Raw genomic sequence first — 13,891 nt, 5'->3', positions numbered from 1 at the left:
AAGTTCCAGTACGAAGCTACCAAGTCCGATTTGAACAAGGTTGCGGGGCTCGAGTCTCTCAGGTGCCGGTGGCAATTCATGTTATTATTATTATATTTATTTTACTAAGGTGTTTCCCACAGACCATGTGTTTGGTTAAGCTGCACAAGCAGCGCATTACTTTATCCCTTCCACTAATTGTTATCGGCCAATCAGCATACTCTCGCCACCTCACATCCAATCAGCATACCCCACGTCACACTAACGTTACACAAACTTGTCTCAAATATGCGAAAAAATGGTACTGTATCATAGCAACATCCTCCTGGATAATGAACAAAATAACGATTAAAACACAACAACCGACAACAACCGACAACAACCCACAACAACCAACAACAATCAACAACCAACAACAACAACAGCCAACAACCGACAACAACCGACAACAACCGACAACAACCAACAACAATCAACAACCAACAACAACAACAACAACAGCCAACAACCGACAACAACCGACAACAACCGACAACAACCAACAACAACCAACAGCAACCAACAATCGCCAACAACAACCAACATCAACAAACAACAACCGACAACAACCGACAACAACCGACAACAACATCCAACAACCAACAACAACCGATAACAACCAACTACAACCAACAACAACCAACAACAACAACAACAACCAACAACCGACACCAACCGACAACAACAACCAACAACAACCAACAACAGCCAACAACAACCAACAACAACCAACAACAACCAACAACAACAACCGACAACAACGGACAACAACCGACAAGAACCAAGAACAACCAACACCAACCAACAACAACACCCAACAACCGACAACAACACCCAACAACCGACAACAACCGGCAACAACAACCAACAACAGCAAACAACACCTGACAACACCTGACAACAACCGACAACAACCAACAACAACACCCAACAACACACAACAACAACAACCAACAACAACCAACAATAACCAACAACAACCGACAACAACCGACAACAACCGACAACAACCAACAACAACCGACAACAACCAACTACAACCAACAACAACAACCAGCAACCGACAACAACCGACAACAACATCCAACAACAACCAACAACAGCCAACAACAACAACCAACAACAGCCAACAACAACAACCAACAACCAACAACAACCAACACCAACCAACAAGAACACCCAACAACCGACAACAACACCCAACAACCGACAACAACCGACAACAACAACCAACAACAGCCAACAACACCTGACAACAACTGACAACAACCAACAACAACCAACAATTACACCCAACAACAACCAACAACAACCAACAATAACCAACAACAACCAACAACAAACAACGACAACAACCGACAACAACCGACAACAACAGCCACCAACAAAATCAACAACGACGACGATAACGACGACAACAACCCACAACAACAACATCAACAACGACGACGATAACGACGACACCCACAACAGTGTCCGGTAATGTGTGGTAGAGAATGGCAGTCAGCCAGACTGAGTACAGTTGAACATGTATAATAATAATAACACATTTCGCGTAGTTGAGCACTAAATAAAGAAATTCAGTGTTTTTCCCACTTCTGTCTTGTGAGCATCATCAGCAAGGTGTAGTAGCTGCTGATACTGATTTGTCCTCGAGTGTCGAGCTGCACAGTTTCTTCCAGTCTGTCTTGTCCTCTGCTTGTTGCCGGCACCTGGAAAGGTCTTCCATGGTCTTCATGGGCACACCCAGCTTATTCAACTGAGCGAGCAGACTTGTGGCTAGTGTCAACCTTGGCCGCCCACGGGGTGCTTTTTTGCCCTTGTCCAAAGAGCCGCTCATGGCTACTTAGGGTGGCGTGTCCGTGTCCGTCTGTAGCACATGACTGGTCATTCGTAGTCGCCTACATGCAGCTGTGTCATGTATTACTACAAGAACTCAACCAAGTCCTCGGCAGTCATGGAGTAGCGGCAGGTTAGGCAAGTAGGGCTGGGGGCAGAACTGATCCACTCCTTGATACAGTGGAAGTGAAATTCATGACCACACTCCAACTTGGATAGAGGACGATCCAGGGCATCCTGACAAATCACACAACTGGACTCATGACTTATTGCTGACGAGTCTACCTTAGTAGGCACTACATTGATGTACTGCAGCTCCATGGGGTGTATTGCCTGGTCTTGATGGTGGTCACCGTAATACACCCCGTTGAGGTACCACTGATAGACACCCTCCTCCTCCTGAGAGATGAAAGCAGGTCCATCTTCCCTATGCCGAAGGTTGTATCGGTACCACTCCCGTACACGATTGTTACCTTCCCTGTGTATAACCGCTGGCGCATTCTCCCTGTGGAGCCTTCCTTGGTGATACCACCGTAGAATACAGCATGTGGCGTCACAATAACTGGCTGCAGGACCGCCGGCTCTAGGCGCCGTTGAGGTAGTACTCGATGCTACCCCGTCCTATCCAAGCCCGTTCATTAACGCGATGAAGGCGACCTTCATAGCACCAGGCGGACACTCCCCTACTATCAACAAGAGCTGGTCCGTCCTCCCGATGGAGTCTACCATCGACGTGCCAAATTTCTTGCTGCGCGTTTTGATCTGCCACCTCCACAACAGTTCTTATTGGCGTCCGCCTTTCTATTAGTAAAGGACCCGTGGTGAGAGACCACGACCGGTCGTCCACGTCTACACCGAATGTATCAGCCATATCTATTTACTGAGAATAATGTAACAACTCCTCCACAAACGCTTCTACAACTGACGTCTTCTTCATCCTGGTTTTTTCCTCTTGGTGGTTTTGGATAAGAGTTGAAAAGTCCAAAAGGTCAACTGATGACCTTTGCGTTACTTGGTATGATTGGGTTTTAGCGGATGATGTCGGTATGCAGCTGGGGAACGAATTCGACAGGAAGAAGGTAAAGGTCTTGCTTTGCGGTTCACACCTTCACTTCAGTATCATTACAGTCCAAATGGCTTTCACTTGTCACTGTAGCGTTCGAATGTCAGGGGTAATACCCCTATTCCAGCACCTGAGGCGGTGCGTCAAGCGCCGCCTCTTTCTCATCATATATTGTGACAAATGGTAAGTGTGCAGTGCTCCTAGCTCTCTCCCCCAACAAAAGAGCTCTATGACACTGTGCTTTCTGCGGTTTCTTTCGTTTTTACAGTGGAGAAAGGCTGGTGGGAGGCCCAGCCGTGGCCGCACACCTGGCGGGTGCGGCCCATCTAACCCGTTACTGGGAGGGCCGGCAGGTCGGGCTGCTGTTGCAGTCCGACTACCGGGACGCCGTGGAGCGTATTAGGACCCTGTAAGTAAGCACTGCTCTGTCTACATGTATACTTATCCCCCTCGTTATAGCGATACTTACTTGTTTCGTATCCTCTTGTCTTTAATACCCTGCTTCCGTATTCGTGACACTAATAGTGTTTGTGTGCGCTCATGCTTGGTTTTACAGATGATGATGATGTATGAAGGTCTGGACCTGCCGTCTTCGGGATGTGCCATTTGTTTCAAAATTATTTGTAAGTACTTGTAACAGGCGTAGTGTAGTAACTGTGTGTGTAGTGTAGTAACAGTGCAGTCGTAATGTGTTTTGTGATGGTCCTGTGCAGTCGTAATGTGTTGGGCTACTGAAGTACACTGCATGAAGGGGTATGTGTGGGTGCTTCGACACATTCTCGTGCTTCCTAAACCCTAGATATGTGTATAGCACTATAACCTAGATGTGTGTGTGTGTGTGTGTGTGTGTGTGCCCGCGCATGCATGCGTGTGCGTGCATTGTGTTCTCTTCTACAGACTCATCCAAGTCCATTTAAATAAAAGTGCATTATAGTAAACAGTATTGTGTTTTGTTACAGTGAATATGTGAGGAATGGTGGATATGCCTTAGTGTGACTGGATACGTGCGGGTTGTGACTCTTTGCTGGTCACTCTGGATTCTCCAGTATAGATTCGGTGCAGTGCAGAGGGGATTTGCGGTGCGTAGCAACACTGCTTCACTGTGACACCCCTTCAATAATTGTTTTGATGCATGATACTCCGGGCGTAGCCGGTTGATTCTTACTGTATCCCGATCAAAATAGAAATATGCATCTAATGCACCTGCATGGATAGTAGGCATTTCCCAAATCGGCCGGCCGAAAAATTCGCCGAAGAAAGTGGTTTTGAAGAAATCACCTATCTTTTCGCCGAATTTTCAAATTTCGCTTGTTGAATTCGCCGAAAACCGATGTTTCAGTGCTTCAACAGAGTGTGTGTAAATGTACATGACGTAATGGGAACGGTGACTTCAAGTACTACGTTGAGCCGAGTTCTGATCTTGGGGCTCATAATATGGCCGAATTTGAACATTCTCTTAACCGATCGAAAAGCCGATTAGGCATGCTCTGCATGGGCAACTTGTCAATCAGTGCACATCTACGATGTGCAAATAAAACGAATGCACGGAACGTGAACTTGTTTGCTGCACATCTACGAAGTGCGAATCAGGGAGTAGTATAATGACACGTGTACTAGTACACCTTGTGTTGCACTGCGTCTTTTCCACACGCATAGGACCACTGAAGGTCACACGCTCCGCGTGCGTATGCACGCATGCGCAATATGTCATTCACTGCATGCAATGCACATCTACGATGTGCAAATCAGGGGATAGTACGTATTTTACTACTCCCCGGTGCGAATGCACCGAACGTGCACAAGTGCACGTTCGCCATCTATGGCGAAAAGAACCTTAAGAATGACATTTATGGCATGCCAGGGGTCAAAGGTCAAACTCTGGGGGATCCCGGGGCCAGACCCAGCACGACCGACACAGTGTGCCTTATTTGGACCAAAGGTCAAAGGTCAAAAAGTGTGCCAGAACCTGCCCCGCACTTACTACTCGCATCGCCCACTTTGCAGCACACAATTCAGTTGGCAAGGGAGCCTGGCGCCTCCAGCTGGCTCACTCGTCGTCCGCTATCCCGTCATGGATTTGTGCTATCCAAAAGCGAGTTCCGCGATGGTTTGGCACTGCGCTATGGCTGGCGGCCTTCTCGCTTACCGTCAACCTGTGTCTGTGGAGCCAGCTTCACAGTAGCCCATGCCCTGACATGCAGCACTGGAGGTTTCCCGTCACTTCGACACAATGAGGTGCGGGACATCACTGCCTCGCTATTGAAACGTGTCGCCAATAGTGTCGCTATCGAGCCACACTTACAACCGCTCTCTGGTGAGCAGCTCCGCTACAAGACTGCCTCCACAGAAGACCAGGCTCGACTTGATGTTGCGGCGAGTGGTGTTTGGGGAGGTCGGTTTGAGAGAGTCTTTCTCGATATTCGGGTTTTCAACCCCTTTGCTCCCTCAAATCGATCCTCTTCCATCACCGCTTGCTACCAGCGTCATGAACGTGAAAAACGGAGGCGATACGAACAGCGCGTCAAGGAGGTCGAGCGTGGAACCTTCATCCCTGTGGTTTTCGCAGCAACTGGTGGTACTGGTCGAGCTGCTGCCGCTCTCCTCAAGAGAATAGCTGCAATGGTCTCCGACAAATCTGGTGAGCCATACTCTGCAGTGATGGCATGGATCCGCTGCAGGTTCAGCTTTGCCCTTCTCCGTGCCGGCGTGGCTTGCTTGCGTGGTGCACGACGGCTGTATTCACACCCGGAGGTGGCTGAGTCATCCGCTCGACTCGCTGTCTCGGAAGCTGCCATAATCACTAGACACTTGTTCATGCCTCGTCATCATTGCTTTTTCTCGTATGGTCCATGTATGTAACTACTGGTACTTGTTTTTATTGTAAAAAAAAAAACAAAAAAAAACAAAATATTTATTAAACTGAAAAAATAGCAAAACGCTGTGCGTCGCCCGGGAATCGAACCCGGATCAACTGCTTGGAAGGCAACTATGCTAACCATTACACCAGCAACGCCCGCTGATGATGCTCAATCCCTTCAGGAAAAGACCAGACGCTATACGACTTCAGTAATCTATGTTTCGTGAGGCTGAACATACCATCTTTGTTGATATCTTACCGGTAAGTTCGGTAGGTGACATCCATTTGAATTCCTCCTGGACATGCCGAAATAACACAGAGACAATATCCATTCACGATCCAGAAAAAGAAGAAAAAATTGTCAAAAACATCGGATAAAGCAGTATGTTGCCCAGAATCGAACCTGGATCAACTACTTTGCGGGCAACTGTGATAGCAGAGGCCCATAATGACGACTGTGCCCCTCAGTGGTACACCCATCAGAGTGTGAAGCAGTGGAGCCCGCTGATCGTCTCTTAAACCACCTCTTGTTCGCGTTCGGGTCGCTGTAAGGTCTCCGAAACGGAGCATCGATTGTTTCTAAAAGTTTCAATTTCTATTTATTATCTTACTCGAAAATATAATCTTTCTGCCCACGGCCACCGTGTGGAAGAAGTCTTCCTAAATGTACAGACTGACATAGCAGCTAGAGCATGGGTCTAAAGTAAGAGTAAAAAAAGTTTCAAAAGAAGAAGAAAAAGGTACAGCAAAAAAAAGCTGTGCGTCGCCCGGGAATCGAACCCGGATCAACTGCTTGGAAGGCAACTATGCTAACCATTACACCAGCAACGCCCGCTTGTATTTCTCCACAGCTTTTGAAGAACTTGGGAAAGCTGCAAAGTGTGACACACCGACTCTGCTTTCCAGCCCAACAATCAGTCCTTCTACGCGTCTCTGGACCAAAGATCTGTACATAGTATCAAGAGTTCATGAAGAGTTCATGAACTCTTGATATTATCAAACAATCTCTCCTTCATCAGGGTCTGATCGGAGTACAAGACTACAAGTATACCAATCAGATCAGACAACTAGGCACAAACACCCTGAAACTGACAAGGAAGATCCATGAAAGGAAGATCCATGAAAGGAAGATCCATGAAATCATCACGTGACTAACTTTAATAGGATGACCCAAAGGCAAATCGCCTATCCAGGGGTTCACCGCATTGAATGGTTGTGGTATGACAAAGCAAAGAGGCAACCATTGTGTGTGTGTGTGTGGAGGGGGGAGTTTCGAACTATGCACAGTAAAGGGATAATTGTATGTACATGACCAAGGATAGGGTATACTGGACAAAGTTGCCATTTTTGGAAGCAACGGATTGGGAAGTATAACAGTATTGTGGTAATGAGTACTAGTACCGGCTCCCTGGGATATGACCACACTCGGCTTTTCTGATGCTACAATTTCCACTGGATGGCGACGTCCACGGTTCCCATCTCTCCTGGATCCACTGCCGAGGAAATCTCAGTGGGCCGTATAGCATTCAGCAACGTAGTGCGTACCTCCCTACAGCATACTGTATCTCATGTATGGCAATAAAGTGGCCAGCAAAAAAAGAAGAATTTCCGCGAAAAAATCGTAAGCCCTTCTTCATTTGCGAATACCGGTATGTCGGAGACGGATGTGTTCACATGTGTAAAGAAAACGCTGCAGTGGAGAGTTTCAGGGATGCTCTTCTTCATTCTGTAAAAAGGTTAATAAAAAAGCATGTGCGTCGCCCGGGAATTGTGGAGCGATGCTGAGCAATATTCCGAAAACTATTCTCAAAAAGTTCCAGCCAAATTTGAAATATTTCAAAAACCCTACGCGTCTATAGTTTTGAAATGCACTGTAGTAGTACAAGTATTTTATTATTTTACTTGGGTATACCCAACAGGCCTATGGCCTTCTTACAGGGTGCCCAAGGAGAAATTGTGAGCAGCTAGCGCGAAAAGCAGGCAAAACTCTAGCTGCTACTCCAGTCTGCACGTTTAGGCAGACTTCCTCCGCACCATCACTACGGGCAGAAAAGTGTTATTTTCGACTGGAGAATTCAAGTACAAAATTAATGGAAGTGGTACAAGTAGTCATTTGGAAATTTTAGAAACAATAGATGGTCAAAATAGTGGTTGCGACTTCGGCGATGGTTTTTTTAGGAATGGGTTTGCTCCCCAGGAGCTCTCGCTATTACTATTTCGCAAGTCAAGTCGGCGGAATAGCGCGAGCTCCAGTGTGGGAGCAAACCCACTCCTAAAACTGACCCGGTTGGAACTCAGTTCCGGCATCGGTCCGCCTTGCTGCTTCACCAAGTCAATCTCGTATCGCAAGGGTACCCCGTAAGGAGACCATAGGTCTGTGGGGACTGCCCTAGAGAAATATGAATAAAATACTTTACTACTATACTAATGGAAGGTCAGTTTCGGAAACCTTATAGTGACCCGAACCAGATGGTCAGCAGGCTTTGCTGCTTCAGTTAGTTCAGACTCTAGTGGCTACCACTAAGGGTCACAGTCGTCACTATGTACTCTACACTTGCTATCTCTGTTTATCACCCAGCCATTGATCCGGCTTCGCTTCGGAGACAACATACGGCTTCTGATGTTTTGTTGACAAATCTCTTTCTTTTTCTGGAGCTTACGATGCCAACAAAGATGATAGGTTCGGCCTCACGAAACATACAATCATGTAGATTTCTGAAGTTTTGTAGCTTCCTCAAGTCTCCGGAAGTAAGTGGGCATCATCATCTGGCGTTGCTGGTGTAATGGTTAGCATAGTTGCCTTCCAAGCAGTTGATCCGGGTTCGATTCCCGGGCGACGCACAGCTTTTTGCGCTGCCTTTTTCTTATTCTCTTGAAACCTTTTTTCGACTCTTTCTTTTGATGCTATGCCAGTCTGCACGTTTTTTTTAGTGTTTATTTGAATTCGGATAGCTCAACAGTACAGAAGTACAACTACAAAGAGTACCGAATAGAAGGCCCCGAGAACGGTAAACCAAAAAGAAAAAAGAAGAAAAAAAGAAAAAGGAAGACTTTCTCCACACCATCACAGAAAAGGAACAATCCCACAAGGTGGAACAAAAAGCTGTGCGTCGCCCGGGAATCGAACCCGGATCAACTGCTTGGAAGGCAACTATGCTAACCATTACACCAGCAACGCCCGATGACATTTGGTTGTGTTCCTCCGCCTGGATAGAGTCCGCAGACCCACGTCATATACATGTACAATCATGTTGTTGGTTTACAACCATCCACGGTTGGTAGAGCCCTGGTCCGTTGGGACTATCTGAATCATAATTATACGTGTTGAACCCGGTTCTGACCCTCAGCATGCTAGGGGAGTTTTTAGACTTCACCTAACGTCAGTCATGTACTAGTATTCTTTCGGATCGCTCCTGTACATGTACATGTGGACGACAGAAGGAATGAGAGAGGGAGGGGGGGGGGGGCAGAACTACGGAGAGAGGAAGGGTACCGAAATCTGCCAATTGTTCTGCCGGCATTATCCGCAAAGGCCTCGTCCTGAACAGCACAGTGGCGGATCCAGGGGGGGGCCCAGGGGGCCTGGGCCCCCCCTTTGAAAATTTCGACCTTGGTCTAGGATTACAGTAGACTGTAGAATGAGCGCTCGAAATTACTTGGCGTGTCAAGTGGGTCACGCGTGCTGGGTACTTTTATACGTGTCCGGTCACTCCGGTACATGGTGTCACGCACCGAGCATGAGTCTGTACTAGTCAGCGCGCTGTGTACCGGTGTACAACTACTGTACGCACTGCAGTACTGCGACCTGAGGACACGGCCGTACTTCAAACATGTGAAAAACGTGCCAAAAATGCAGGGCCTGGTACATAGTGCAGCGATCGCGTTGGGCTGAAGTCCTGTATGGTGCACGGTGCTGTCGACTTCGTCCTTCCTTTTTTCTTTTTCAATTGTCAGAAACTACAAGTATACGCTCTCTAGCTCTCTACTTCGCTTGTAGCCAACGGGTTACCTTCAGATATGAGATGAAGAGGAAAGGGTCTGACATCAGGTCGTTCTTCAGTGGACCGGTAGATAAGAGAGCTCGCGTTGGAGAGCCGTCCAAAGGTCCGTCGCGGCCGCTGTCGAGTGGAAATGTTCCAGTGCAGTTTGAAAATGTCGTGAGAATGGAATAAAACTAGAAACCGGCGGATTCTGCTCGAAAAGGTGGCATATTCTGCTCGAAAAGCAGTGAAATTGGCAGAATCATACAAACCTTATGGCGGGCAATTCCTCGAATTCTGCTCCATACTATAGTATTTTTATCCACATACCAAACATCCATGAAACTTACCAGAAAAAGTACCGAATTCTGTCAATTTTTCTGCCGGCAGAATCCGCCGGACCCTAAAAACAACTGCTCTTCACAGCTTCAGGACTTTGTTGTTGTTGTATTTGTTGTTTTGTTTGGGGGGGGGGGGGGGCGGATACCTTGGGCCCCCTCTTCGGCCAAGTCCTGGATCCGCCACTGCAGCAGGTGTGAGCTATAACAAGGTTTATCTTATACTAGTACTGCACTAGTATTGCGTTATATAATAATTATGTACAATCATGTACATGTACGACAATCCATGATCTGGCGTCACAGGTCATCAGTGCACCGTATTAATAATTATCTTGATAATGGAATTTGATCATAGGAGATAGGACAGAAGCGGAACGTATAATTATACCCACATAATTACTCAATATGCGGACAGCATGCTGTTTCGTTCTTTTTGAACTCATCAGCGCAGCACAGAGGAAATGAGGCCGAACCTGATAGCAATGGAAATAAAAATTTCCAATCAGGCCCGAACGTACCTTGCCAGAGTGCTCAAACAGTAACTGACAAGTCAGTGAGCTCTGCATAACGCAAACAGCAAAGGCACTACCCCACGCAAGAGTGCTCAACTGCTACAAGAGCAGGAGCGAAATACTCAATCTGCGGACAGCATGCTGTTTCGTTCTTTTTGAACTCATCAGCGCAGCACAGAGGAAATGAGGCCGAACCTGATAGCAATGGAAATAAAAATTTCCAATCAGGCCCGAACGTACCTTGCCAGAGTGCTCAAACAGTAACTGACAAGTCAGTGAGCTCTGCATAACGCAAACAGCAAAGGCACTACCCCACGCAAGAGTGCTCAACTGCTACAAGAGCAGGAGCGAAATACTCAATCTGCGGACAGCATGCTGTTTCGTTCTTTTTGAACTCATCAGCGCAGCACAGAGGAAATGAGGCCGAACCTACGCGTGCTGTGGTATTATTTATTATTATTATGTACATGCACATGTACTACACTAGGAAACGGCAGGAATACATGTACAGTACTTCAGTACAATTTTAACTCGGATACTGAGCCACAAAATTTTTAATAAAATAGATGTGCCCGGCCCCCGTTTGTGCCCTGTTATCGCTCTTTCTGACTGCTTATGATCTTATTACAGTCGTGGATAGTTGCTTCATCATTATCATAACTCGTTTCCATGTGATTTCGTCTATTTCAGTACAATTACATGCAATACGTCGTTTAACCCTTTAGCACTACGATGGCGGAACAAATGTTACATTTGAGCGCTAACATTTTGTACTGCATGTATACAGTACCTCTGTCTGGCCATCTACATGTACATGTACATGCATTTTTATGATCCTGATGCTCCGAGGTATCGCAGACCCGGTTTTCATTCCTTTTTTGTACATGTTGTGTGTAAGGTACTGTACCACGGTGCACGGTGAATTGTGCACTTTGGCTCTAATGCTTAGCTAATTGCCAGTAATTACTTATCGGTACTGCGTTAGTGGCCTTCAGGCATGATGAGGCCCGGGATAACACTAGTACATGTATGTAACATCAGCCAACCACTGCTACAACCGCGTGAGGTGCGCTACTCATCAACATAACAACTATTCTACAGCCCCGCTACAATACAAGGACCGTACATGAATGTGATGTCCCTGTGCCTCGACCAGTGTTTGAGTTCGGCGTGTTTTGACCACTACCTTACAGACTATCCCTATACTGCTGGGCTAGCCTATAGGCAACTATTACTTCCATAGTTGTGATTCTCTAATGGCCACAGGCCAGGTCATGATGAGAATAGAATGTAATGATTTCTAGCAAGCAATACAGCTGTATCTCTTCGTCGCCATTTCCGAATGGTGCGATGGTACCATCTATCGCCATCTTGGTACTTGCAAGACAATCACGTGCAGTAATTCTGGTAGGGAACTTTGCACTTAAAGTTGCACGGTCACAAAGCTGAGCTTTGGCTCAAACCAGGCGCTCGATCAGTGAGCCTAATACTCTGTAATACTCAGTATACATGTACTAGTACTTGCCTGCGCAGCTACAATACTATTACAATACTATTACAATACTATTACAATACTATTATACATTTAGATAAACCTTGTGTTGTTGCAAATATGTTGTTGGTTGATAGCATGGCATAAGGCGACGGACCACTGTGTTGTTGTTGGGAAACAGTCAGTCGAATACATGTAGCTACACTGTTTGCAAACACGTTCGAAAACAGTTAAAAATACACACGTACCCACGTACAGTGAAACCTGTCTAAGACGACCACCACTCAAGGGACCTTCAGATTGTGGTCTCTATTACCAGGTGGTCTCCTTCTCCAGGGTCATTTGAGTGGAGATAGCATCCCTTGATCCTGGTTTCAGTGACAGTGGTCATCTAGGACAGGTGGTAGTAGTCACCTTATCCGAGTGGTCGCCTTGACCGGTTTTACTGTACTTGCAACGACGTTACGTACATGTACGTGTCACTCAGGGAAGAAATGTCCTGACTTGAAGGACTAGAACCAGGGATTTGCATAAAATAAACCGAAAATGACGAATACCACTCTCTAACTGGAACAAACAAACCGAGAGGTACACGCCACACACACGCATACTCACTGGCACTTCTTTTTCTCTACTACACTGTACATTGTAATCATGCTGATCCACGCACCGCGTGTTCCTCTCGCCTGCGGAATGTGCTGCACAACTGAACTCGTCGATCGTCTAGGCACTTCAAGTCTCGAGAGGAAGCATTTATAGAAGTTCCGATTCGAATTGATGAGAACAGCTAAATCACGGTTCACGTGTTGACCGAGAACTCCAGCTATATAGAGGGTAGCATTCAACATGAAACTGGCACTTTGTAGCAACAATACAATATGCTACATTCCACGGTTGGTCTACTTCGCCCGATATGTGTGGGGTACGGGTGTTCATCGTGGTCGTGTGCAGCGTGGACAGTCATACTAGGCACACATGCGTGACATTGACTCTTGATTGAGACATTTGGCGCGTGGTTACAAACGCAAAAGTCTTTCTAATTCTGGCGCTACATGTGGCTGTTGCCTGATGATATTGCGTGAGCATGAAACTAATACTTGAAGTAGCAGCAGGCAAGCCTTGATTGTCCTTGTTGTTCTGTTGTGTACAGTCAACTTCGCTTATAACGACACTCGGCGGGGCATCGGAAAAGTGTCCTTATTCGCGAAGTGTCGTTATACCCGAAGTCTCATTATGTGTCACAGTTGGATGGGACTTTGCTCTGGGCATGAAAATTATGTCGTTATTCGCGAATTGTCGTTATATCCGCAGTCGTTATTAGCGAAGTGGACTGTACCGGTACATGTATGTCTCCGTGCCAGTTGTGATTGGCCATCGATCGCCATCATCGTTCACAAGAATCTAAAACACCTTTTTTTTTTTTTGGTCTATGGACGGGTGCGTGGGTACGGGTTCAATCGGGGTTGAACTGTTGAGGCCAAATGTCCTATAAAGCTACAACAAAGAGTACAAAACCCAATCATCAACAACACAACACTCCAGTACTTCGTTCGCGGGGAGGGAGGGGGGGGGGCATAACTAAACCTTTTCGTTCCCTGAAAATTGCTGATAATGCCGGACGGCTCATGCCAGATGACCCAATTCGCAAGCATTTCGGTGCCGTTTGATCAGGACAATATCGCGGTCGGTTATAGCGGTGCCCGCTTGGTCACGAAGCAGTCCCGATGGCAGTGAAGGCGGCGCTCTCTCAGTCGGCATGGTTGTGGGTAAAAGGATGAAAACTTCAGGT

The 13,891-nt window shown here is 46.7% G+C and overlaps 1 long non-coding RNA gene and 4 other non-coding genes across 5 annotated transcripts; 2 read left to right on the top strand and 3 right to left on the bottom strand.

Annotated features, from left to right (window-relative positions):
• The first annotated feature begins 2,974 nt into the window (after nucleotides 1-2,974).
• Nucleotides 2,975-3,858, top strand: LOC135820577 (uncharacterized). The gene is made up of 4 exons (XR_010554118.1): nucleotides 2,975-3,103; nucleotides 3,189-3,329; nucleotides 3,477-3,543; nucleotides 3,818-3,858. It is a non-coding gene; the product is annotated as an uncharacterized LOC135820577 (long non-coding RNA).
• Nucleotides 3,859-5,861: 2,003 nt separating this feature from the next.
• On the bottom strand, nucleotides 5,862-5,933 carry Trnag-ucc (transfer RNA glycine (anticodon UCC)). The gene has a single exon. It is a non-coding gene; the product is annotated as a tRNA-Gly (tRNA).
• Nucleotides 5,934-6,536: 603 nt separating this feature from the next.
• Trnag-ucc (transfer RNA glycine (anticodon UCC)) lies at nucleotides 6,537-6,608 on the bottom strand. Its single transcript has one exon. It is a non-coding gene; the product is annotated as a tRNA-Gly (tRNA).
• A 1,938-nt stretch (nucleotides 6,609-8,546) lies between these two features.
• On the top strand, nucleotides 8,547-8,618 carry Trnag-ucc (transfer RNA glycine (anticodon UCC)). The gene has a single exon. It is a non-coding gene; the product is annotated as a tRNA-Gly (tRNA).
• A 265-nt stretch (nucleotides 8,619-8,883) lies between these two features.
• Trnag-ucc (transfer RNA glycine (anticodon UCC)) lies at nucleotides 8,884-8,955 on the bottom strand. Its single transcript has one exon. It is a non-coding gene; the product is annotated as a tRNA-Gly (tRNA).
• Nucleotides 8,956-13,891: the final 4,936 nt, after the last annotated feature.

Source organism: Sycon ciliatum, chromosome 7, assembly GCF_964019385.1.
Source record: "Sycon ciliatum chromosome 7, ocSycCili1.1, whole genome shotgun sequence".
Classification (NCBI taxonomy): domain Eukaryota; kingdom Metazoa; phylum Porifera; class Calcarea; order Leucosolenida; family Sycettidae; genus Sycon; species Sycon ciliatum.
Note: the sequence above shows the minus strand (reverse complement) of the source record. Positions and strands in the feature narration are given on the sequence as shown.